Genomic DNA, 25709 nt, shown 5'->3' with positions numbered 1-25709 from the left:
CTCCACTGAAACATTTTAGAAAACCGGCCATAAGTTGCCCATCTTTTGTTTAATAAACTATCCACCTAGCTTACATAATTTTAGTTAAGTCAGTCAATTTTTCCTCCGTTTGCACACAATGGCAATGATTTGCTCACCTTTCCACTGATGTCTGTGTGGTTCATTATCTCTTTCTGTAAAACTTCCTGATCCTTCATTATGATATACTAAATTGCAATGATGCTTAACAATTCAACCAGAAGAACACGTACTATGTAGTTAATGGTCACAAATGGTGATGATCTCTCTCTTTTCCTATGTTTTAAATATGGCACAAAAAGTATGTCATCTTCATGTATGCCAAAGAACTGCCTTGGTGCCCACTTAGCAGTGGAGAGTTGCCTTTATATTCCAAACAACGATGCTCATTGTTCCTGAGCAAGTTAAACCCAGGTGTTCACCAGGTAGAAATAAATGTCCTCTATCTTTGACAAGCTCTTAGATTTACAAATTGTGTTCGTTTCTTTAATTTGTCAGTATTAATGCCTAAAAGCATCTGTAGAATTTATAGAAATGACCTCCTTGAGCTTACCAAAGATAAAACACTACAAAGTGTCCAATCGTGTTTTAGGCAGTTGCTATCTGAATCTTGATCTTGGGAGGGGGGCTTAAAGAGGGAAGGGGGTGGGAATGATTAAGTAGCCTAAAGACAGAAACCTTCTGAAGTAAGTGAAAACAGATGGGACTTATGCTTTAGTACTGTTCATTTTAAGTGCCACTGCTGGTCAATGATTTGTTTCTGTATCATATAATATTTATTATTGATAACCAGCTAAAGATTTAGGTAACTCAAAGATTCCCAGAAGGGGAAGAGAAAAAAAAAAAAAGAGTGCATAGAAAAGCTAGTGAAATCTGAATAAGGCCTCTATTTGAGTTCATATAATTGTACCAATGTCAGTTTCCTGGTTTTGACATTGTACTATGTTTATGTAAGATATTATCATTGAGGAAAGCTGGTTAACAGCCCACGGGAATTTTGGGTAGCATTTCTGCAACTTCTTGTGAGTCTTAACCTATTTGAAAATAACAAGCATGAAAAAAAGAACACTTAGATTATCACTTAAAAAAAAAAAAAAGATTCCCAGAGAAAGGTTAAGAGTGACCAGGCATTTAATCTTTGAAAACAATGAACAACAGAAATCAAAGAAGAATAGCTGAAGTGGCATCCTTCTTTTATGTTTTTTTAAAATCTTTCAAATGATTTACATTCAACAAAACGCCTCTTGCATTTCATTAGCTATTGCCATCCCAGTAAGTGGTACCAGATTTGAAAACACTGCTAATAAGGAGTTGGTGTTCTTAATCTAAAACGTATTCTAATGTTTCTGATCTTTGCATCATTTTTCATGGTGACTCGGGGCATGATTTGACAGCTCTTTCAGAATTCAACATTCTTACCTAGTGCTAGCAGGGCGGGCCTTCATATACGCCTAGGTCTTTCTGAAGGAAGATTGACTCTGCATTCCTAAAGGCTCTGACAAAGGTGGCAGGCCTGACGATTAAAACATTTTTGAATAAAGCTTGACAAGTGTCAGTCTTCATAATTACAAAATATTCTGTCACAAGATGTGCAGCCCAGTGTGTGTTTCAGAAAGTTAGAATTTTCCTTATTTCTGAAATCACTACAATTTGATACAGTCCAGCACTTTCTCATATTGCCCTGAACTGTGAACTCTTCCAACCTCCAATACACACACAATTCTTTACAGGACACACACACACAGACACACAGACACACAGACACACACAAACCAGTTTAAGCTTCCTTTAAAGTCCAAAGAAATTCTTAGAAGATATATAACAAACAAGAAACACTTTTCTGTTCCTTTACACATGGGATGTTGGAAATAACATTTTGAGCTTTTCTTAGACCCTTGCTCATTTTCTTATAAGATATAATGTAAACGTACAGACAATCATAGGGAAGGTTTTGCTCCTCTGTGTACCTCTCATGGGTATTTTGTAGTATTCTCAGAGTTTTTGCTTATTTTGCTATGAAGTCTTCTCCTTTGCATTCACAAATACTTCTTGAGCACATAGCATGCATTCTCTGTGACTTTTAAGATGAGTAGATTGTAAGCCTATAAGAAATTCAGATTTTCTATTATACTGCTAAGGAATTAATAGCTAAAATCATAACATAACATCTATTTTGCTCACCTGAGAATTATAATACTTTGCTCCAGAAAAAGATTACTATCAACATTACTTTACATTTGTTTAGCCCATGCCTTTAATGGGGGGAACTTATTTCTTTGATTTAAATTTATTTAATTTTCACAATTCTACCAGGAATTGAGACAGCTGCTTGAAAGATGATACGGTTGAATTCCAGAGAGAGTATGATTTGCCTTTTTTAAAATATAACTGGGCAGTGCTGGAATCCAAAAAATGATTCAGGTCTTCCAGCCCTGTGCTTCTACCGCTACGCTATGGGCTTTGGTTGTAGGCTGATGATGGATGTCTGTGCATTAGAACAATGGGACGGCTCTCTGGAAGCTCATGCCACAGACCAAACATTCCTAATTAAGATGTTGTCATTTTACCAAGGCAAAAAGCTCTGGCCAGATTCCAGCATGCCCATAAATAAGAGCGACTACTACAAATATGAGAAAGAATAGTTTCAAGCGAAAGTATCCTTCCCTGATTAAGAACATAACTCAACCTACTACCCAAACTGATTTATGGACCCATGTACCAGGCTAGTTTGTAATTCAGCCCTTTGTGCAGCTTACCTTCTGCTGGCCAAATATGAAACTGCATTTTTAAAGCATTTTTTTTCAACAAAATTTAACCACTTTTTCCAATGAAGAAGACTTACTAAAATTTTATGCCTATATACACCCTTTTACTGGGTTGGCCATAAAGCTTATAATATCTTATGGAAAAACCTGAATGACCTTTTTGGCCAACCCAATATTTCTCAGTGCCAGCCTCTAACACACAAGTGTTATGCACAGTCCCACTATTCAATACATTGTTTAATTTTTGCTGGAAAATATGTTCTACTGCACTCCCTTTGGAAAAGATAAGAGAAAATATTTTCAATATGAAATCCAAGTTACTCCCATGGGTTTCATCACAGATAAGACATTCTGCTTCTTCCCTCTTCAGACATATTCCCTGTCATTAGCTTCTTTCAACTGTCTACTTTTCCTTTTTACCCCTATTGGACTCTAAGTCAGCAGCAATATGCATGTATATATTTCACTATTTAATCAGAGAATTCTCCCATGAAAATCATTAATATTCAATGAACTACTATGGAGGTTTATTTTCTCTCAAAAAAAAAAACTATATCATGTTTTTAAATATGCAGAATATGATGAGCTGACCAGTCAACCCTGTATTCAGGGCATCAAGGCAGATATCTCTCTTTTTCTTTTAGGAGCACAATCCTTTAGATGCCCAAACATTAAAGAGGAATCTGAGGGAAACCTGCAGCTGAAAAACAAGCACTGCTGAATGACTTCAAACTAGAAGTCTTGACCCTGTTCTTTTGAAATTGTCATAGGAATTCCAGTTCATAGTCTTAAGTTCGATGGTTTTGACTCTCTTTGCTTCATTCCATAGAGAGGGCTTCCCAGGGGGCACTAGTGGTAAAGAACTTGCCTGCCAATGCAGGAGACATAAGAGAAATGGGTTCAATCCCTGGAGGGGGAAGATCCCCTGGAGGAGTGCATGGCAACCCACTCCAGTATTCTTGCCTGGAGAAGAATCCCATGGACAAAGGAGACTGGCAGGCTATGATCATAGGGTCACAAAGAGTTGCAGACACAACTGAAGTGACTTGGCATGTGCTCACAGGAAAGACAGAATATCCCCTGACTGTCATAATGGTAAGGCAACTGGACATTCTCTCCAGAAGGAAGCCCATGCCTTCTCTGCAGCCACTGTCAGTTAAGCATGCATACCTAATCACCCCCTCGTTGATCAGCAGTTAGAAGGGTAATCCCTGTCTGGACCTTGGAAGTATTTCACAGACAGTGTGGCTGTGTTGGTAAAGTGAGTTGGGAGATGACCAGGCTCGGGACAGGCTCTGCCAGCAGAAGCAACAGTCCTTTCATGCTGAAGCTATCTGGTTCCAAGGACCTCTTTTACTCATCTCCTGACACAGTCCTCTAGACTATGTTAGCTGTCCCACACAGGCACGTGCGATCTTAGATCTTGATCTTAGAAGGGAAGGCTGAAAAGCGGTACCTAGACAACTGTGCATGACCCCCGGCTCAGCGTACCAAGCCCCTCAGCTTCAGTGCTTTCCTTTTCTTTCTCTGCAGGGGACTGAGTGAACTCGGAAAGCTTGCGTTTTATGAGCACCTCTCTATTTGGCTTTTTAAAAATACGGTTCTTTTTATGACGCATGGTACTTACTCACTTCGGTTTGCCTCCCATAAAGTGATGAAGTGCATTGAGTCACTTTATTCCCTTTGTTGTTTGAGCAGTAACATTCCTTAGATTTCATGTGACAGTTTCTAGACATTTATGATAGAGAAGAAAAATATTAAGGATAATGAATGGCAGTATCAATCATGGGTGCTACAGAATCTTGGCATTTGTTTTCCTTAAGCTTAAGTCCACACGTTTTCTGGAAACGGAAAGCTTGCAGCTCTGGAGCCAGAAGTCAACTTTGCTCCCACTGGGTTGCAGAAGTAAGAATTAAAGATGTAAGTGAGAGAGAGCCTGGGGTTGTTTTCAGAGTTTTAGTCTCTATAGAGGAACTGAAATTTATTTACACCTGTTTCTAAACTTTCAGGCATCCACTGTTTCACCCTGGGATAAGCTGCCCATAGACTTTTGGATATTTCCATGGTAATTCAGAAGGAAACATTCCCCTCTGTCTTCCAAGATTTGAGTGCGAAAACATTGTGGAATTCTAATCTGGGTTAAAGAAGGAGGAACAACATTTGACTTTAGCCAAAGAACCCACAGAGTTAAATTCTTCCACTCTCTTTTAGTTTCCCTAGTGAAATGACATATAGAAGGAAAACAAGAATTATGTACTTACTGTTGTTTTTTAGTTGCTAAGTCATGTCCAACTCCTTGCTACCCTATGGATGGTAGCCCACCAGGCTCCTCTGCCCATGGGATTTGCCAGGCAAGAATACTGGAGTGGGCTACCATTTCCTCCTCCAGGGGATCTTCCTGACCCAGGAATCGAACTCAAGTTTCCTGCTTGGCAAGCAGATTCTTTACCACTGAGCCACTTGGGAGGATGTTAAATGGATAGAAGGTTAAAAAGGGAGATGCCCTCTCAGAGCAAGTGAAGACGGGATGCAACGATATTGTTTTTAAAGGTAAATTTGGTCCCACTTCAATAGATCTCCTTAGAGAGATGTTCATTAGTTCATGTATTTGACTATCATTATCCCAGCATTTGGGGGTTGGTAAGGGCTGGTAAGGGGGGTATTGCACTGGAAATCTCTTTTTTTTTTTAAGAGTTGTGAGAAAAGTAGCTATTGCAAAACTTGGGTGAGCACTAATCAATCCCAGAGAAACATGCTAATCTTTGCCAAAAAGGGAGGTCATCTCCCAGGAGGCATTTTCAGTTTTCATAGCTCTGATATTCCTGTAGGGGTTGAAGGGATCTTTGTTTTATTGCAGACAGATGGACTAGGAATGACCAACAAAATCCATTAAAATCAATAGTTACCAGAGGCTGGGATGCCCTTGGCAGTGTAAATACTCGGTGAACAAAGAAAGCTAGAATAAGCCTTTATCTCCAATCCTTTGCTCTGAACAGACTTGCTCGCTGAGCTCTAAGGGATAATGGGGAGAAAGTCAGCTAAGAAGATTTTAATGGAAAAGGATTAAAAAAAAAAAAAAGTACAAAGGTTCTACTCTTAACAGGCAGTTAGGCTAAATGTATCTTAAAGCCTAGATTAAAAGTAGCTATTTCCACTCTGGTGGTGGATGCTGATTATGGGGGAGGTCATGTAGATGGCTCTGGAGAAGGCAATGGCAACCCATTCCAGTCCTCTTGCCTGGAAAATCCCATGGATGGAGGAGCCTGGTAGGCTGCAGTCCATGGGGTTGTGAAGAGTCGGACACGACTGAGTGACTTCACTTTCACTTTTCACGTTCATGCATTGCAGAAGGAAATGGCAGCCCACTCCAGTGTTCTTGCCTAGAGAATCCCAGGGATGGGGGAGCCTGGTGGGCTGCCGTCTGTGGGGTCGCACAGAGTCAGACAGGACTGAAGCGACTTAGCAGCAGCAGCATGTATGTAGATGGCTCAGTGGTAAAGAATCTGCCTGACAAACAAGAGACTCGGGTTCGATCCCTGGGCCAGGAAGATCCCCAGGAGAAGGGAATGGCAACCCGCCCAAGTATTCTTGACTGGGAAATCCCATAGACAGAAGAGCCTCCTCGGCTACAGTCCATGGGGTTGCAAAAAGTCAGACACAATTTAGTGACTAAATAGCAACAACAAATGTGTGTGTAGGGGTGGGGAGTAAGTAGAAAATTTCTGTATCTTCTGTGCAATTTTGCTGTGAAGCCAAAAAACTACTCTAAAAATAAAGTCTTCTTAAAAACAACAACAAAGAAAGTAGCTTTTTCTAAATGGCACATAAGGAGGTAAATGGGTTAATAAGGAAGGTGGGAATATGTTTGATTGCTTTTCCAAATTTACTACTGAATTCTTACTTCAGCATTTCTAATGGGCAAATTCAGTGTCTATTCACCTTGTTTTGAAGGTTTCATAAGCAAAATCTGGAACTGAGAATGAAAATGTAAATATTTAACTTAGAAAAACAATGTTCAGTTCAGTTCAGTCACTCAGTCGTGTCCAACTCTTTGTGACCCCATGAACCGCAGCATGCCAGGCCTCCCTGTCCATCACCAACTCCCGGAGTCCACCCAAACCCATGTCCATTGAGTTGATGATGCCATCCAGCCATCTCATCCCCTGTCGTCCCCTTCTCCTCCTGCCCCCAATCCTTCCCAGCATTAGGGTCTTTTCCAATGAGTCAACTCTTCCCATCAGGTGGCCAAAGTATTGGTGTTTCAGCTTCAACATCAGTCCTTCCAATGAACACTCAGGACTGATCTCCTTTAGGATGGACTGGTTGGATCTCCTTGCAGTCCAAGGGACTCTCAAGAGTCTTCTCCAACACCACAGTTCAAAAGCATCAATTCTTCAGCACTCAGCTTTCTTCACCGTCCAACTCTCACATCCATACATGACCACTGGAAAAACCATAGCCTTGACTAACAATGTAATTGATACTCAGTAAATGCCTGCATGCTATTTGTATATGCATGTTCAATAAATGATAACATAATATATTGCCTGTGTATATATTTGGCAGAACATTGAACTGCTGGCAACCCAGAGTATTTGGAGGCAGGATTATCCTAGGCCCTCTAATAATAAAGATAGAACTGATGAAAAAGTAACTTAGAGGATATGAGTAATTAGGATTTCTTTTATCGTTGTAAGTGCAGTTTATTTGGTTAATATCCCTGATTGCTATTAGTATGGGGTTTGTACATAGAAAATTCTATAAATTATAATCCAAACTTATCAAAAAAAATCTTAAAGTTAAAAAGGGATGCTAAAAAATAATAATTTTTGGTTTTATTGTATTTATTATTTTATATTATTTACTCATATCAATCACATTATGTTTATAGTCCTACTAGAATGTATTTTCAAGACTAAAATTATTTCTGAAAATAAAAACATGTATCTCTGAGTACATGAAAGCACAATTTTAAAATCTCTATACTGATTTCTGAACACTAAAAAAACAAACCAAGCACAAGTTCTTTTTTTTACTTATATAAATAAATCAGTTTAGCTCTGCCTGTATTTTCATGAAAAATGCTTTTAAATATAGTTTTATTTTTATCATAATATTGCCTATAATTTCCTTCAAAATGTGTCTTATAGGTAGTAAACTTGTAATTTTAAAACTTTTCTCTTCCATAGTACATAATACTTGATATTTCTGAATTGAGAAAATAATCTTTCAGGGTCTGAGTTGGGTACTAAAAGGTGAAATCTGGTGAATAGAGAATATTTCAGCAGTATTTATATAAAATGTAACTATTTCAGTCAAAATACTTCCACAGTCACTGCCTCCCTGCATGTATTCATATTAATGTATGTAAATATCTCATTTAAATATGCTATAGGTACTGGTCTAGTTCAGATTTTTTTTGCATCAGTTGCTTTTATTTATGACTTTAAAAATATAACTCATCAAATTTTGAAGTTTCAAAGTTACAGGCATTTTGAATGAGATATAAATTTATACAATTAATAAATGGAGCTCTAACTAAAAGATTTGTTTAAGGTTGAAAAAGTCTAAAGAATCCTTATATTATTGAATTTCAATATTAAATATTGTGCAGTATAAGTGCTCTTAATTTATTATCTATTCACTTGCTTCTTAGGGATAATTGTCAATGACTTCCTGTTTATATATACTTGTTTTTCAATAACTGCAATTTTCTAAAAGCTTGAAAATCTGAAGTTTTTGCACTGTATTAGTTGATTACTTTAACAAAAGATTTCAACTTACCTTGAACAATATACCACTATAATTGAGAAAACTCATTTCAGAAGTTATACAGTACCTCTAAGAGATATACTGGTTGACTTTTACAAGTAGTATTTCAATAGCTCAGACATTTCTAAACTCTTTGATGATGGGCAGTAATGAAAGTGTGGGCTGCCAGGGAAGTCCCAGAATGATTTTTAAATGTACCTTCTGCAGTAACACAAGTTAAATCTGACCACATTTTTTAATGTAGCTGCTGCTGCCAGTTTTTATGTGGTCAGTGATTTCGCTACATCCTCCAGGGTGGATGGTAAACGCCAACAAGCATTTTGTGCAGTTCATACATTTACAAAACTTTCTTGAGAAATGAAATACTATACATACATTGTTACTAAATATGCATTTCAAAAGGTCAACTCTGTTGAAAGGATTTCTGGAAAAAATCTTAAAATAAGTTACTGAGCAAAAATATAAATATTTATACATTTACATTTTAAAATAAATGACAAAACCGGTTACCAAGTACATTCATTTATTCTCTATACAGACTATGTCTCATACATATTCAACCTCTATTTCCAAAACATATTTCATGTAAAGCCATTCTCTAATTTCCTGATTCTCATTAAATGTGCTCATTGGGGACTTTCCTGGTGGTCCAGTGGCTAAGACTCCACACTCCCAATGCAGATGGCCTGGGTTCTATCCCTGGTCAGGGAACTAGATCTCACATGCCACAACTAAGAGCTTATATGCCGCAACTATAGCATCCCACGTGCTACAACAAAGATAAAAAGAAAAATTCTCAGTGCTGCAGCTAAGACCCTGCAGGGCCAAATACATATATATTATGTGCTCTTTGGGAGAATGATGTCCAGCTCACGGCTAAAGGTTAAAGTGCACAGGTTAAGGCAATGTTGGCGGCTAAACCAAGCATCTGGCGACTAGAACGGTGCAGCAGCACTCACCTCTCTGGCCCCTTGTTTGTTTCAAGGGCGCTCACACAAATGAGTGTATTTGGTCTCTGGAAGGAAAGTGGAAGATACACATGTGTGTGTACACATATGTGACTGGAAAGGATCAGGAGAAAGAGATCTGAGTCATCTCTGCTCATCTCGGCCTATTTTATCAAGAGTTCAAGTAAGAACTTTGTTCCCCATACATGCACTCCACACACTGCTAGATGGAGACTGGAGGTCGAACAAACTCATAACAGCTTCTCGAGGCGTAACTAGGAGTGACAACACAATTCTGCTCACCACCTAGGATTGAGACACCATTCCCACTACGTGTGCTTCTGCCCCACGCCAAGTATACGTCATCTCGGCCGACTGCATCCTCCCTGTTGGGAACCGGGAAACTAGCCGCAATGGGCGGGGCAGACCCCGGTGGGCGGGGCAAGCCGCTGTGGGCGGGGCAAGTTCGAGTGGCGTGAGGTCACAAAGGAGCGCTGCAACTCACATGTTGCATCGAGGGAGGCCTCTGTATGAATGGAGACCTGGGGAACCAGCCAGGTGGGTTATTCAGGAATAGCATAGGTAACCCCCAAAGGGGAGAAAAGCGACCACGAGGAGGGAAGGGGTAGCATGCTGGAGACCTCCTTAGCACTACCCAGCCGGGGTTCTTCATAGTTTTCCAAAAGAAAGTAATTTGAATCGCATTTTAAAATGAAGAAAAGTGAAAACCTCCCAGTCGTGTCTGACTCTGCGACCCCGTGGACTATACAGTCCATGGAATTCTCCAGGCCAGAATACTGGAGTGGGTAGCCTTTCCCTTCTCCAGGGGATCTTCCCAACCCAGGGATCGAACCAGGCCTCCCGCACTGTGGGTGAATTGTTAACCAGCTGAGCCACCAGGGAAACCCAAGAATACTGGAGTGGATAGCCTATCCTCCAGCGGATCTCCATGACCCAGGAATCGACTGGGGATCTCCCGCATGGTAGGCAGATTCTGTACCAGCTGAGCTACCAGGGAAGGCCCTAAAATGAAGAAAGTCAGGAGCAAATGCAAAACTGGACTGGAAAATGGGGCAACAGATGTAAACAGTGTCTGCCTCAGGCAAACTGCGGAGTAGCTTGGATTATTTCTAGTCCTGACAACAGAGGCTTTGTCAATCGGAAATTCACTCTTGGAAAGGATGTCCTTCTTAACTCATAACTAATTAATTCTCTCTAGCTACTTAGATTGAGTATGCATGCAGATGCAAACATAGATGTAGTATTTTTATATCAAAGAAACAAAGTACACTCCAAATATATGTATATAGCTTAAGAGAGAAGCTGGGGAAAGTAACAATCGGTAAAGAAAACTGGCCAAGAAGGCCGAGGATGAACTGTATTAAAAGTAGCTTTCAATTCCAGAATCTATCTCTACCTCTTGAATAATTTCAAACTACCTATAGATGTTAATTTGCTTCACACATTTACTTAGATTAATATGAATCCACCTTTTGCTGTGCAGTGCTGAGTCACTCAGTAGTGTCTGACTCTTTGTGACCCCATGGACTGTAGCCCACCAGGCTCCTTTGTCCATGGGGATTCTCCAGGCAAGAATACTGGAGTGGGTTGCCATGCCCTCCTCCAGCAGATCTTCCCAACTTAGGGATTGAACCCAGGTCTCCCGCATTGCAGGGGGATTCTATTCCACTTGAGCCACCAGGGAAGCCCAGGAATCCACCTTAAATGCTACTTTATTTCTTGCGTAGGTAAATTATCATCAGCCATTAATGTTCAGTCCACTTCAGTTCAGTTCTGTCAGCCAGTCATGTCCCAAATCTGCAACCCCATGGACTGCAGCACATCAGGTTTCCCTGTCCATCACCAACTCCCAGAGCTTGCTCAAACTCATGTCCTTCAAGTCAGGATGCCATCCAACCATCTTATCCTCTGTCCTCTCCTTCTCCTTCTGCCTTCAATCTTTCCCAGCATCAGGCTCTTTTCCAATGAGTCAGTTCTTCGCATTAGGTGGCCAAAGTATTGGAGCTTCAGCTTCAGCATCAGTGCTTCCAATGAATATTCAGACTGATTTCCTTTAGGATTGACTGGTTTGATCTCCTGGCAGTCCAAGGTACTCTCAAGAGTCTTCTCTAACACCACAGTTCAAAAGCATCAATTCTTCTGCACTCAACTTTCTTTATGACCCAATGTGAGTGTAAATTAGTTTAATTGTGTTACTCAAAACCTACCTCTCATCACCTACTGGATGACGACCTGAAACAAGGTGTTTGAATTAGGTAGGAAGCAATGAAACAATATTAAAAATTGTGGTTTGTACTTACATACTCCGAATCCTTTGTACTATACAAGAACAGTACATATTTAAAAAAATAAATTAACTAATAGCTATGTTAAGCTCTGCTTCTGATTAGCAGTTAAGCAGTAGTAAAATTTATATCTCTACTGAAAAATTTAGAATTCAGCAATGTAAGTAATCCAGTTGGTGGCCTGAATCTTTTAAAAGCCCTACTTGGTGAATAATCATACAAATTGTTATATTTAAGTGTTTCTGGTACACTAGTCAAAATTATTACATTTTCCTATCCAATAGGTCAACAACTGGTCTCTCCCACCTGCTCATGCATTTATTTAACAATTAATACTGCACACATATACACACACACTCCACACACAATATAAAATATTGTTATAATTCAGTGTTGCATAGTATATTTTGAACACAATGTCCAAAAAAAAAAAAAAAAGTGCAGCTTTAGGTGGTAATTTTGAAGATTTTAATTCCTTGACAAGTATCTAACTGGGGTAATATAGAAGTGTTTTGGGCTTCCCTGGTAGCTCAGCTGGTAAAGAATCTGCCTGCAATGCAAGAGACCCTGGTTTGATTCCTGGATCAGGAAAATCCCTTGAAAAAGGGATAGGCTACCCACTCCAGTATTCTTGCCTGGAGAATTTCATGAACAGAGGATCCTGGTGGGCTACAGTCAGTGGGGTCAAAAAGAGTCAGACAGGAATGAGCGCCTAAGCACAGCGTAGGACAGCACTGCTGCTGCTGCTAAGTCGCTTCAGTCGTGTCCGACTCTGTGCGACCCCATAGACGGCAGCCACCAGGCTCCGCCGTCCCTGGGATTCTCCAGGCAAGAATACTGGAGTGGGTTGCCATTTCCTTCTCCAGTAGGACAGCACAGAAGTGGTTTAAATGACACATCAGGATTGAACTGGAGATACAGTTGTTGTTTTTTTTTTTCCCCACAATCTGAGGTGGTAGGATTCGCTCTATATTTAGATTTCCTTGTTCTTTGGGGAGCAATCAGTATCAAATGTGTTTATTTGTGTCTTTCCTCAAACTCAAACTGAAGATTGCTCTCAAAACGAGAAGTGTTTTTCACTACCCTGCTACCTATTCCCCAGCAGGGGGACTTTTCATCCCCGCTCTCCCCCCAAAGTCAAAATTCACATATGGAAATATGCAATCAAGTAGACTCCTCCATCCTTAATAAATTCCATTTCTCTTTAATATTTTTTTTTATCATTATGCTCATCCCAAGCTAACACAGCAATTTTTCCCTAAACAAGAAGAATTTTCCCTCATGACATCCTCTCCGTGCCCTACATAAATATTCCTACAAAAAAAGTGACCTGTTAATTATGAGTGATTGCTTTCCTCATCGCAGGGTGACTGAGGAATAATTTCAACTAAGTATTCATGGTCAAGGATCATCGAGTGATTGCTCTCCAGATTAACCTCCGTGGGCCCAGCTATTGCCTTGTTGTAGCTTGAACATGGCACCGCATTCTGTCTGTCCTGTTCAGCCTGAATTAAGAAGGCATATTTGCTAAACCACTTTAATTCTTTCTGCACAATTTCATTATGCTTCAATGCAAAGCCACCTGTGACCTTAGGTTTAGTAATGAAATCCACTCCCCAGTCACTGCTGCAGAGTGGTCTGTATGGTAAAGGTGGTGGGAAATAAGAATCTTAAATATCATTCCTAACTGGAAGAGCCATACTCTTTTTGACTTGTTCTCTTTCTGTTTTCTTGCAGGCAGTTGGTTGTTTTTTGGAGGAGATATTGTATAAGTACCTTCACTTAGATGATTTAAATGAAAATTCCAAAATAAATCATAGCTATTTGGGTGAGAAAACAGAAATGTCCTCCCCCCCCCCCGCCCCTTCACAGTGTGAACCAGAGGGTATTTAAAAAATAAAATCCTTTACTTCTCTCTCTGAGAATTAAAACAAAAGCATATAACATGCAATGCTACTTGTGTATAAACCTGGCTTCCCTGGTAGCTCAGACCATAAAGAGTCTGCCTGCAGTGCAGGAGACCCAGGTTTGATCCCTGGGTTGGGAAGATCCCTTGGAGAAGGGAATGGCTACCCACTCAATATTCTTACCTAGAGAATTCCGTGGACAGAAGAGCCTGGCAGGCTACGGTCCTTGGGGTCACAAAGAGTCAGACATGACTGAGCAACTAACACTTTCACTTTCACTTTGTATAAACCTGGGCCATTTGATATTCAGTTATTAAGTGGAGGTATTATTTAGTTTATAATGAGTCTTTCAGAGTCCAGTTTCACATTTGGCAAGTTCTCTGGCTAGAGAATTTTCAAATATACAGTACAGTACTGTAAACTAGTGACTATGGTGGTGCTGTACGTTAAATCTCGAGGACTCACTGATTTTATAACTGAAAGTTTGTACCTTTTGACCCCTTTCATCCACTGTGTCCACTTTATCTTTCTCTGATTTATTTCACTTAGCATAAGTGAAATAAGCTCCATCCATATTGTCTCAAATGGCAAATGTCTATGGCTGAAAAATATATACATACATATGTGTATGTGTGTGTGTGTGTAGTATACACTCACATATTCTTTTTTTTCTTTATCCATTCATTCATTTTCTTTTTCCATCAATGATATGGATTTCTTTATCCCTATCATTGAACACTTCGGTTGTTTCCATGTCTTGGCTATTGTAAAAGTGCTAAAATGAACGTGAGGGTGTAGGCATCTTTTCAAGGTAGCAGACTTGCTGAATCACATGGTAGATCTATTTTTAATTTTTCGAGGACCCTTTATACTGTTTTCCACAGTGACTTGACCAATTTACATTGTCACCAAGAGAATACAAGTGTTTCCTTTTCTCCATGTCCTCACCAACACACAGCCCTTCTAATAGGTGTGAGGTGACAGCTCTTTGTGCGTCTGATTTGCATTTACCTGATAATTAGTGATGACCACATTTTCATGTGCCTGTTGATGATTTGTCTTCTTTTACAACCAAATGAGTATGAAGGAGCTTTTTAAATAAATATAAAGTTACGAAAGTCAAAGAGATAACACGGAACATAATTGGTACCATTTTCCCCTTTTAGTGATGTACAAAATGTGTCCTATAATCAGTGGCATCATACATTCAATGAAATGCGCTGATTCCACTGTTTCCTGTCCGTTAGGCCTTCTACCTTCTGCCTAACTTCAAGACTAGTCAGTCTCTATCCTCTGTCACCACTTTCCCGTCATTGCATCTGCTCATTTCCCCATTTCTTGATATGTATGGACTTGTCTTTCACCCATGAAGGATCTGTTTTACATTTGATTTGGCACTCTGTGGCTTAGCAGAATTGCTGAATCACATAGGAGTTCTATTTTTAATTTTTGAGACTGTGTGACCATCTATTAAAAGCCAGATGTGATCCCCAGAAAAGACAAGATTCCTGACCTTACCAAAGATTACAGACCCAAGATCTGATAGTATGTTCCCATTTTTGTTGAAGAGTGTTCTCTCAGATACGCACCTTCTTCTGTGCTTGAAAGAGGTTTCATGTGTCAGATACTATTCCTCTCCCAGGGTCTGATTATGAAAGCCACACCAAAGGAAGTTAAAATGGCCTTAGAAATTGCAAGCACGGGTGAGGTTTGCAATACCTCAAAATCTAAGCAGCTTCATCTCGGTTCTGTCTGTCTTCCCAGCCCTGTATACTTTTTTCCTCCCCTTAAAGCTGAATGGCAGAGAACCAGAAAGCGTAGCAAATGAGTGTCTCAATCCAAGTCAGAATGAAAACACCAGGGCTCTCTGTGGATGTTCGTAGACATGAGATTCTCTTAAGAAAACTGCAACATTGTAAGCCATTCAAGCATTACAATCCAATCAATGTCCTTCTCATTTTGAGGGAAAAAAAATAGATAATAAAGTTTTTGAAGGATGCAGAGTAGCATCAGAGGGAACTAATTATAATAAGATTAAAAAGAATGGCAAAAAGCAGTGATGATGAAAACAAAATCACTAAGAGGAAAAACACTGGTATCCCTTATTATCTGCATAACTCTATTCTGTCAAGAAAGAATTTTTGAACAGAAATATGATTTTCAAACTAAGATACCAAAAAGGACAAAAGAGAAGAAGCTCCCCCACACTCCTACCCAGGCCCAACTGAAGGTTAATTCTGTTAAGATTTAAGTGATGGTTTGAATTCAGCTCACCTATAAGTGGAATCCGGAGAAGGCAATGGCACCCTACTCCAGTACTCTTGCCTGGAAAATCCCATGGACAGAGGAGCCTGGTAGGCTGCAGTCCATGGGGTCGCGAAGAGTTGGACACCACTGGGCGACTTCACTTTCACTTTTCGCTTTCGTGCATTGAAGAAGGAAATGGCAACCCACTCCAGTATTCTTGCCTGGAGAATCCCAGGGATGGGGGTGCCTGGTGGGCTGCCATCTTCAGGGTCGCACAGAGTCAGACAAGACTGAAGCGACTTGGCAGCAGCAGCAGCATAAGTAGAATCAACTGCGTTATATTCAGTGATACATGGCATTAAGGAAATATCTTGCAGCAAGACTAGTCTGACTCATAAGAGTTGGTATGGAGTAATGGTTTAGAAGGACTCTCCTACTAACCAGAGAAAGGAACAAGGGAGGCTTATGAATTTGCTCAGGTGGCATAAAGAAAGTGAAAATGCAAACATACCAGGCTGTCATTACATGTTAAGCAGTTAATGTCTCAGAGTGATTTCATTCATCGTGTGTTGTTCTAAGGGAATAGCTAAGGAACCACATCTTTCTCCAGGATACACACAGTAGATAAAACGTCTCATGAAAGGAATGGAGCAAATGATGTGCCAAAGGAAGTGACGTGAATGAGTGAGAGTAGTTTTAGGGCATCAGGAGGGTATTGGGCTGGCCCAGTAAGTAACAAAAGAGAGAGGCTAAGAACTTCTTTCCTCTACATTTGGTCTTCAAAATATGAACTAAATAAACCAAATGGGTATGCATGATCTTGGTGGGTGGGGCATAGGGTTGGAGGGATCTGGGACGACACAAGAAGAGTCAAGATAGAGGGATAGGAGGCTGAGAGCTAGAGAGAATTTGATTCTATCTTTATGACCCTTTGAGTCTATGACCTTACCTAGTGGCTTTATTGAATTAATGTAGTTAATTGGAAAGCCATTTTATTCTCTCTTGCATAACCCTTTCTAGTATGCAATTAACTAAAAATCCATCTTTAAAAAATATTAAAGCATTTCTGTAGTTTAGCTGTTTCAAAGTTATGATCTAAAAAGTAGGCTTTTGTCTACAAAATTATATCAGTGTCTTTTCTCTCTCTGTCTCTTTATCTCTCCCTGCACGATTCCTATCGTTGTTGTTGTTCAGTCGCTCAGTTGTGTCTGACTCTTTGTGACCCCATGGACTGTAGCACGCCACGCTTCCCTGTTCTTGACTGTCTCCCAGACCTTGCTGAAACTCATGTCCATTGAGTCGATGCCATCTAACCATCGCATCCTCTGTCGTTCCCTTCTCCTCCTGCCTTCAATCTTTCCCAACATCAGAGTCTTTTCTAAGGAGTCAGCTCTTTGCATCAGGTGGCCAAAGTGTTGGAACTTCAGCATCAGTCCTTCCAGTGAGTATTCAGGACTGATTTCCTTTAGGATGGACTGGTTTGATCTCCTTGCAGTCCAAGGGACTCTCAAGAGTCTTCTCCAACACCACAGCTCAAAAGCATCAATTCTTTGGCATTCAGCCTTCTTTATGGTCCAACTCTCATGTCCATACTTGACTACTGGGAAAGCCATAGCTTTGACTAGATGGACCTTTGTTGGCAAAGTAATGTCTCTGTACCCCTCCCATACAGACATACATGCACACACACACACATGCATACACACACACACACGTATATATATGTCCAAACATATTCATTACTTCTACAAATACACACACATGTATTACATATTATGTCTTCTTTCTCCCTCTATTACAAATGTGTACCTATATCTATATCTGTATCTGTATCTATATGTATATATAGGCCTCCCTGATGGCCCAGTGTTAAAGAATTTGCTTGCAATACAGGAGATGTGGGTTTGACCCTTGGGTCAGGAAGATTCCCTGGAAAAGGAAATGGCCACCCACTGCAGTATTCTTGCCTGGGAAATCCCATGGACAATGGAGCCTAGTGGGCTACAGTTCATGAGGTCACAAAAGAGTCATACATGATTCAACAACTAAACTATATATATGTATAAAATAATTATATACATATATATGTATATATATGCATATGTATGTATATATATATATACACACACACACACACACATAGTTACATAAACTCCGAGGGTTGTGATGGGCAGGGAGGCCTGGCATACTTCAGTCCATGGGTGGCAAAGAGTCAGACACGACTGAGTGACTGAACTGAACTGAACTGAATATATGCAGATCATACAATACAGACCTCGCAGAAACACATGTAATGCTCTCTTTTTGTTGGTTTACTCTGTAGTAGACACACTTCATTATTTTAAGCACAATGCAAACATTGTGTTTGTCCTATGTTCCTATGTTCCTCACAATAATCCTATGAGAAATTCACTTTCATTTTACAGTTGAGGAGACCAAGAAACAGAGAGTTTCAATCACTTGTCCAGTGAGGTGCCGATAATAAACTGTGGGGTCAGGATTTGAATTCAAGAAATCAGAGACCAGAGCCATGTTCTTAAGCCCTGGGCTCGCCTGCCTCATGGGCGATACTTGCCGTTTCCTACCACCTTCTGGGACGGAGCATCTCATGACTCTATACATAGACTTGATCTTTTAGGGTTCAGCTATTAGTATAAGTAGGTTGCCTTCTACACTAGAGTCCACCCTCTTGGGCATGACAAAGTTATCTTATCTAACTTTATATCCCTTTTTTCTAGTACCCTGCCTCACAGAGAAGGAGGTGTGGAGAATGTCTGCCACAATTCTGTAGTCAGCATATCAAATCAATCACCTGGTTTGATGTCACCTATTTTGCAACATAAAGGCTTATGTTTTCCACCATTAGACTTTACCTTCATATTGTGTATGTGCTTTGAAATATATGACATCCATCATAAAAGATTCTGACAACTTTTCAAGACCATAAAAGCTTGTAACCTATGGAATAAAATGTAGAGGAGAGGTTTTTAATATTTTAAGCTCAAATCAGTAGGCCCTTTAATCTCTCTGTTTGAGATATTACTTATGCACAGTGTGTGTGTGCGTTAGTTGCTTAGTTGTGTGCGACTCTTTGCAACCCCAAAGACACTACCCTACCAGGCCCCTCTGTCCGTGGAGTTCTCCAGGAAAGAACACTGGAGTGGGTTGCCATTTCCTTCTCCAAAAGGAACTATAGAAAGAAAGAAAGTGAAGTTGCTCAGTCGTGTCCAACTCTTTGCGACCCCGTAGACTGTAGCCTACCAGGCTCCTCCATCCATGGAATTTTCCAGGCAAGAGTACTGGAGTGGGTTGGAATTTCTTTCTCCAATTATGCACAATAAATTATTCAATTCTAATCGTCAGGAAGGAGTTTAACTCCGGGAGATAGTGGAGGACAGAAGAGTGTGGCGTGCTGCAGTCCAGTGGGTCACAAAGAGTCAGACACGACAGCTACTGAGCAACAGAAGCTTTTATGTTAAATTATTGGCTAATTTCAAAATTCACAATAATTTTTTCCTTCTCATTTTAAGAATTGATGCTGGACTTAAAGGAAGAGTTACTTGGCTTCCTTGTCTGTGTTACATTAGGCAACCTAGAGGGAGTGGGGAGTAAGTGAGGAAGGTAATTAATTTCCCACTTAGTTATTAATATTGTCTTCTGTGCGTCTGTAGCTAATTTTACATGGTACCCAGTAGAGAGAAAAGTGAACAGTCAGATTTGTGTACCAGTCTTCATCATATCCAACATAGCTATTGTTGTCATAAAGAGGTTAAAAATCAGGAGAGAAAAAGCGCATCCATTCAGAAATGCTCAGAGAGAACTGGTAGAGAGTAACTGCTTAGAAAGCCTTGTACTGTTTGTGTATAAGGGAAGAAGAAAAGAAGACTTTTCAAGTGGTGAAAGCGATAGCATAAGCAAAGCTGTGGACAGGGAAAGTTGTGAGGAATATTTTTGGAATGCACGCATGCTCAGTTGTTTCCAGCTCTTTCGTAGCCCACCAGGCTCCTCTGTCCATGGACTTTTCCAGGCAAGAGTATTGGAGTGGGTTGCCATTTCCTATTCCAGCTTCTCTATCTGACTTGAGTGTAGAACACAGGTATAAAAGCCAAAGGGGTAAAACAATGTTGGAATTATATTATGAAAAGATTTATAAAACAACGAGCAATTCTATTTGATTCTATAAGCTTCAAGGAGTATGATGGTATTTTAGGTTGTTATAACAAAATGCCACATGTGTGCGTGCATGCTAAGTTGCTTCAGTTGTGTCTGACTCTTTGAGAAACTATGGACTGTAGCCCATCAGGCAAATCTGTCCATGGGATTCCTCAGGCAAGAATACTGGAGTGGGTTGCCATGTCCTCTTCCAGGGGATCTTCCCAACCCAGGGATCCAATCCATGTTCTCACATTTCCTGCATTGGCGTGTGGGTTCTTGACCACTAGTGTCATCTGGGAAGCCCATCAAATACCATAGACTGACTTTACACAATAGACATTTTTCTCATTCAGTTCTGGAGGCTGGGAAGTCCAAGATCAAGGTGTCAGCTAATTCCATGTCTAGTGATGGCCCTCTCCCTGGCTCGCAGACAGTCAGTGATCTTCTTACTCTCCTCTTACATGACGGAGAAAGAGATCATCTCTCTGGTGTCTCTGATAATAAGGATATTAATCCTATCATAAGAGTTGGACCATAAAGAAAGCTGAATTGATGCTTTTGAACTGTGGTGTTGGAGAAGACTCTTGAGAGTCCCTCGGACTGCAAGGAGATCAAACCAGTCAATCCTAAAGGAAATCAGTCCTGAATAGTCATTGGAATCTCTAATATTTTGGCCACCTGATGCAAAGAACTGACTCATTGGAAAAGAGCCTGATGCTGGGAAAGATTGAAGGCAGGAGGAGAAGGGGACGACAGAGGATGAGATGGTTGGATGACATCACTGACTGATGGACATGAGTCTGAGTAAGCTCTGGGAGTTGGTGATGGACAGTGCTGCAGTCCATGGGGTCGCAAAGAGTCAGACATGACTGAGCGACTGAACTGAACTGAACTGAATCCTATCATGAAGATTCCACCACCATTATCTAAGTGAAAGTGTTAGTTGCTCAGTCCTGTTTACTCTTTGCAACCTCATGGACTTTAGCCCTCCAGGCTCCTTTGTCCATGGGATTTTCCAGACAAGAATACTGAAGTGGGATGCCATTTTCTTCTCCAGGGGACTCTTCCTGACCCAGGGATTGAACCTGGGTCTCCTGCATTGCAGGCAGACTTTTTTTACTGTCTGAGCCATACTGCCTCCCAAAGCCACCAGCTCCTAATACCATCAGGTTGGGGATTTGGCCTTCAGCATATACTTTGGGAAGACACCACCTTTAGTGCAAAACACACAATGGTTTTACAAAGTCAAGCTTTAAAAGAATTAACTTGACAGAATTGACTAAAATGAATTGAAGTAAGAAAAGACATTGGAGATAAGAATATCAGAATATTAAACAGGAAACGAAGATTGTGTTCTGTCTTAAGTGGCCTCAATTAGAATGACAGGAGGAGACTAATGAGAAAACACATCTTAATATGCTTACTAAATAATAATTGAAATAATATGACTATCATGTCGCATTTGTTATTTGTTGGGAGTTAAACTAAATATTTTATATATTTTAGCATGTTTAAATTTCATATGTTACCAGGAAATGACTTTTTTTTGTTAGGAAATAACATTTAGGAATAACAATAATGATGATGAAAACTGAAAATCATATGGTGCTTAATATGAGCCAGACATTAGTCTAAGCACTTTAAATAGGTCCTGAAAACAACCTTATGAAAGAGGAAATATTAATATTCCCAATTTAAAGTTTAGAAAACTGAGGCAAGGGAAGGTTCAATAGGTAGATTTTTCTTTATTTCATAGATGAAGAATCAGGTTTCAAACAGATGAAACGATTCTTCTAAGATCATTTGGCAAGTGATACTTCAACAGTTTAAATCTCAGCTTAATTTCAAAGTTTGCTTCCTTCTTTTAATAAGTAAAAAGATATTATGCAGAGTTAAGCAAATAATAATTATTAATATATTTCAAATATAACTTCCAATATAGTTCTATGTCATAATTGGATACATTACTTAACATGAGCGTTCTGGCTTCAGTAACAAAAGCTCAGAATATATAAGTGGTTTAAACAAGGCAGAAGTTCATTTGTTTTTCATGCAACAAGCCTGGCATAAACCACTCATGGCTGACAGGGAAGTGCTTCACTGTCAGAAACCCAGTTGGCTTAATTTGGTTGCTATACTAGCCTGAATACGGACCGTTACTAGATCCAAGATGATTACTGTGCTTCTATCCATAACGCTTGCATGTCAATCAGTAGGCAAACGGAAAGATTAGTGTATGTATCCTTTAATGGCACCTTAGAAAATATACGTATACTTGCATTTTTACCCCATGACCAGAACTTAAGTAACACTGTGCCATCTAGTTGCAACAGAGACCAGGAAATGTCTTTTGAGAGATGTTTTTTCAAGGAAAAGTGTGTAGAGGCATTGACGGAAAACTGAGAGATTTTGATACATTTTCTGTTATTAATTTAATGTTTAGCTTATCTATCCTCACTGCTTCTAATTTAATTATTAGTTCTGTAATAATCTTGTTTAGTCTTTGATTTGCTTCTTTAGCTTTGCAATCTCACTTTTCATCTCTATTTTCATTTCCTAGGTCTGCTGTAACAAATTATTACGAACTTGGTGGCTTAAAATAACACAAGTGTATTGTCTCCCAGTTTCAGAGGTCAGAAGTCTGAAATCAAGCAGACAACAAGGTTGGGTCTTTCTTAAGACTCTGAGAGAGAATCTATTCCTCGCCTCTCTCTTAGCTTCTGTTGGTTACTGTCAATCCCTGGCATTTTTTGGCTTGTAGTTGCAATATCTCCAACATTCGCCTACATCTTCACGTGGCCTTATCTCCTGTTTCTCTACATCTGCTTCTCCTGTGTGTTTCTATGTCTTTTGCTGCCTTATAAAGATATTCTTTATTTGAATTAGGGTTCAACCAATCCACAGGAATTGTATCTGAGATCTTTGATTGTGTCTGCAAATATTCTTATTTCAAATAAAGTCACAGGCTAAATTTCTGGGTGAACATAACTTTGGGAGCCATAGTTCAGCCCATTGCAAGCTCATTTTGCTATTTTATCATCTTTTTAAATTATATATTTATTGAATGTATGTTTTTGTTAAGTTTTTCTACAACCTAAATCATATCTTAGAAATTTTAACCTTAATTCTTGCATTATATTTTATTTCAGATTGCTTTGTCTATATAAATTATCATGCTATTTTTCTTTTCTTCCTTTTGCTGTCTTTGGGAATATTTTTCTTCCAATTTTTTTTGATGATTATGATGAAGAGAGTGAAGAGGACATATATTTTCTTGGTTACCATGATTCTTTTTTCATCTTATTTCATCTTGTCTGTCTTTGTTCAAATCTTCTGTTTATTTTGATATAATGTGGATGATTTATTTTTTCTTCCTAAATATAAGAATAAGAGCTCATTTCTTCTCTCTGAGTATTTCATATTTTGACATCATTTCAGTAATCTGAGGATGTGGAGAAGAAAGATGTGTGAAACAAAGTGGTATAAGATATTTGACTATTTGGCCACTTCTCTCCCTTGTGAAGTATCACAAAAGTCTATACCAGCGTTCTCATCAATTGTTGTGGAAGGGTGAATTCTGATTATCCAATACTAAGGCTTCAGAGCATTTTTCCTGGTTCAGATTCTGGAGTCTTCTCTCCCATCATAGCATTAGCATCTTTATAGTGTCTCCACTTAAAAGTTCCACTAGAAATTCACAGAACATTTTCCACTATGCCCAGAAAGTGCTCACCAGGACTGCCTTGTCCACAGGTGGTTGAGGCATCCCACAGGCGAAGAATTTTCCCACTTGATGCCTCCAATGTCAGCACCTTGAAGTGAGGGAGTGTGCACCCACTGTGGTTCTTGCCAAATACCTTTACTTCACATAGGACTTCCCATCAGGCTCCATCACGCAGACAGACCCAGGCACAGGTGGCTTTTCAGAGCTCTCAAGAGATCTGGTCTGACACAAAGCAGTGTGTCTGGAGAAAGACATACAAGATGAAGTAAAATGGAAAAAGAATATCATGGTAACCAAGGAAATAGATTTCCTCTTCCCTTGAATCATCATCATCAAAAAAAAAAAAATTGAAAGGAAAATATTCTCATAGACAACAAAAGGAAGAAAGAAAAGAAGAAGGCTGCCATCTTCAGGAAGCCTTCCCTGAAGTGGTCTTCAACTTGTGTCAACCTATGGAACCGCCCCTTCAAGGCTTCTGTGCCTTGCTTAGTTTTTCCAAGAGGCCAGAAGAATGAAAATATAGACAACAACTCAATTTGCATTCTCAGACTTGGTAACATCTGTAAGAATGTCTAGCAGTTGCCCTCATGGCTTGGGGGTCAAGGCACTGTACCTAAATTTCATGCAGTAATCCTAAATCCATATCCATCTCTGCCCTCGATTTCTCTCTCTCTGTATCTATCTATCTATATAAAATAGCTCTGTCTTTGATATGTAGTGTTAGCCCTATGCTCTTGTTTTGATTGCTGACATGATTTGCTTTGCCGTTGTTGTTCAGTCACTAAGTTGTGTCCAACTCTGCGATCCCATGGACTGGAGCACGCCACGCTCCCCTGTCCTTTACCATCTCCCAGAGTTTGCTCAGATTCATGTCCATTGAGTTGGTGATACTATCTAATCATCTCATCCTCTGTCACCCCTTCTCCTTTGGCCTTCGGTCACCGTTGTTTAAAGTTTCTGTTGACTTCATCAGGTATTACGAGAATACTTTGATTTGCCTTTACTACCCAGTCTAGTCTGCTCTTGCTGTCTCCTGTTTCATGTTTAATGAACATGATCTAGAGGGGAAAATAGTAACTGAAATCAAATGGATGATCTCCTTAACAGTCCATTATAAACTCAAAACTAATCTAAATGACTTCCTAGAATCAAGTTCACTTGCTTTGATATACATGGAGTTTACCAGAAAACATTCATTGGTACCATTTTCTGAGACCAAGTTATGTTGTAAAGAAACTAGCAAGTTCAAAGTTCTCAGTATCAGTTGATGTTTGCAATGAACATTCCCCAGATATTAATTTAACATTTTCCTGCCAAATATAAGGTCAAAAAATAATATTTCTGGCAGGCTTAAAACATAATCTCATTTTAATGCTGAGTATGATTGAAGCTCTAGAATTACCAAAGTTATATTGCTGCATTACAATCATAGGCACCTATTGTATAACGTGAACAAAGGAAATTGAAAAAAAATAGTGATTAGTTAGTCATCCAGATTACAAACCAAAATGAGCAGGTAAAAATATATATAAGTAATATATTTTTATGATATATATAAGAAAATGACATAATCTTTACAGGGCTAAAGGATCCAGCTAACTCTTCAATAACATAAAGCAAAAAACACAATAACATAAGGCACCTAGAAGATAAGAGAAGAAAAATCATGGTGTCTTACTTTCAGCCGAAGCTCAATCATTTTGCAATTGCAAGATGCAAAAACAGTCATCAACATGGTTTTAAAGAAGGGAATTTGAAAGTCAGGTCAGTCCACACTGGGTTAAGCAAAGTGGGAAAAGATGGCACCCAATGGTAGCCTTTCTAACAAAGCCCACCTTTGCGTTTCTTTGGCCCACCTTTCCCTCATT

General features: G+C 39.6%; 1 long non-coding RNA gene across 1 annotated transcript; it reads right to left on the bottom strand.

Moving 5' to 3' along the window:
- Nucleotides 1-1126: 1126 nt before the first annotated feature.
- On the bottom strand, nucleotides 1127-9900 carry LOC145513674 (uncharacterized). The gene is made up of 5 exons (XR_014059688.1): nucleotides 9806-9900; nucleotides 9515-9570; nucleotides 4411-4511; nucleotides 1950-2120; nucleotides 1127-1531 (listed from the first exon to the last, which is right to left on the bottom strand). It is a non-coding gene; the product is annotated as an uncharacterized LOC145513674 (long non-coding RNA).
- Between the last annotated feature and the right edge of the window lie 15809 nt (nucleotides 9901-25709).

The sequence above is a fragment of the Giraffa tippelskirchi genome, chromosome 7, assembly GCF_054371585.1.
Source record: "Giraffa tippelskirchi isolate mGirTip1 chromosome 7, T2T-mGirTip1v1.2.pri, whole genome shotgun sequence".
Taxonomy (NCBI): domain Eukaryota; kingdom Metazoa; phylum Chordata; class Mammalia; order Artiodactyla; family Giraffidae; genus Giraffa; species Giraffa tippelskirchi.
The sequence above is the reverse complement of the archived record's forward strand: the minus strand, read 5'-3'. Positions and strand labels throughout refer to the sequence as shown.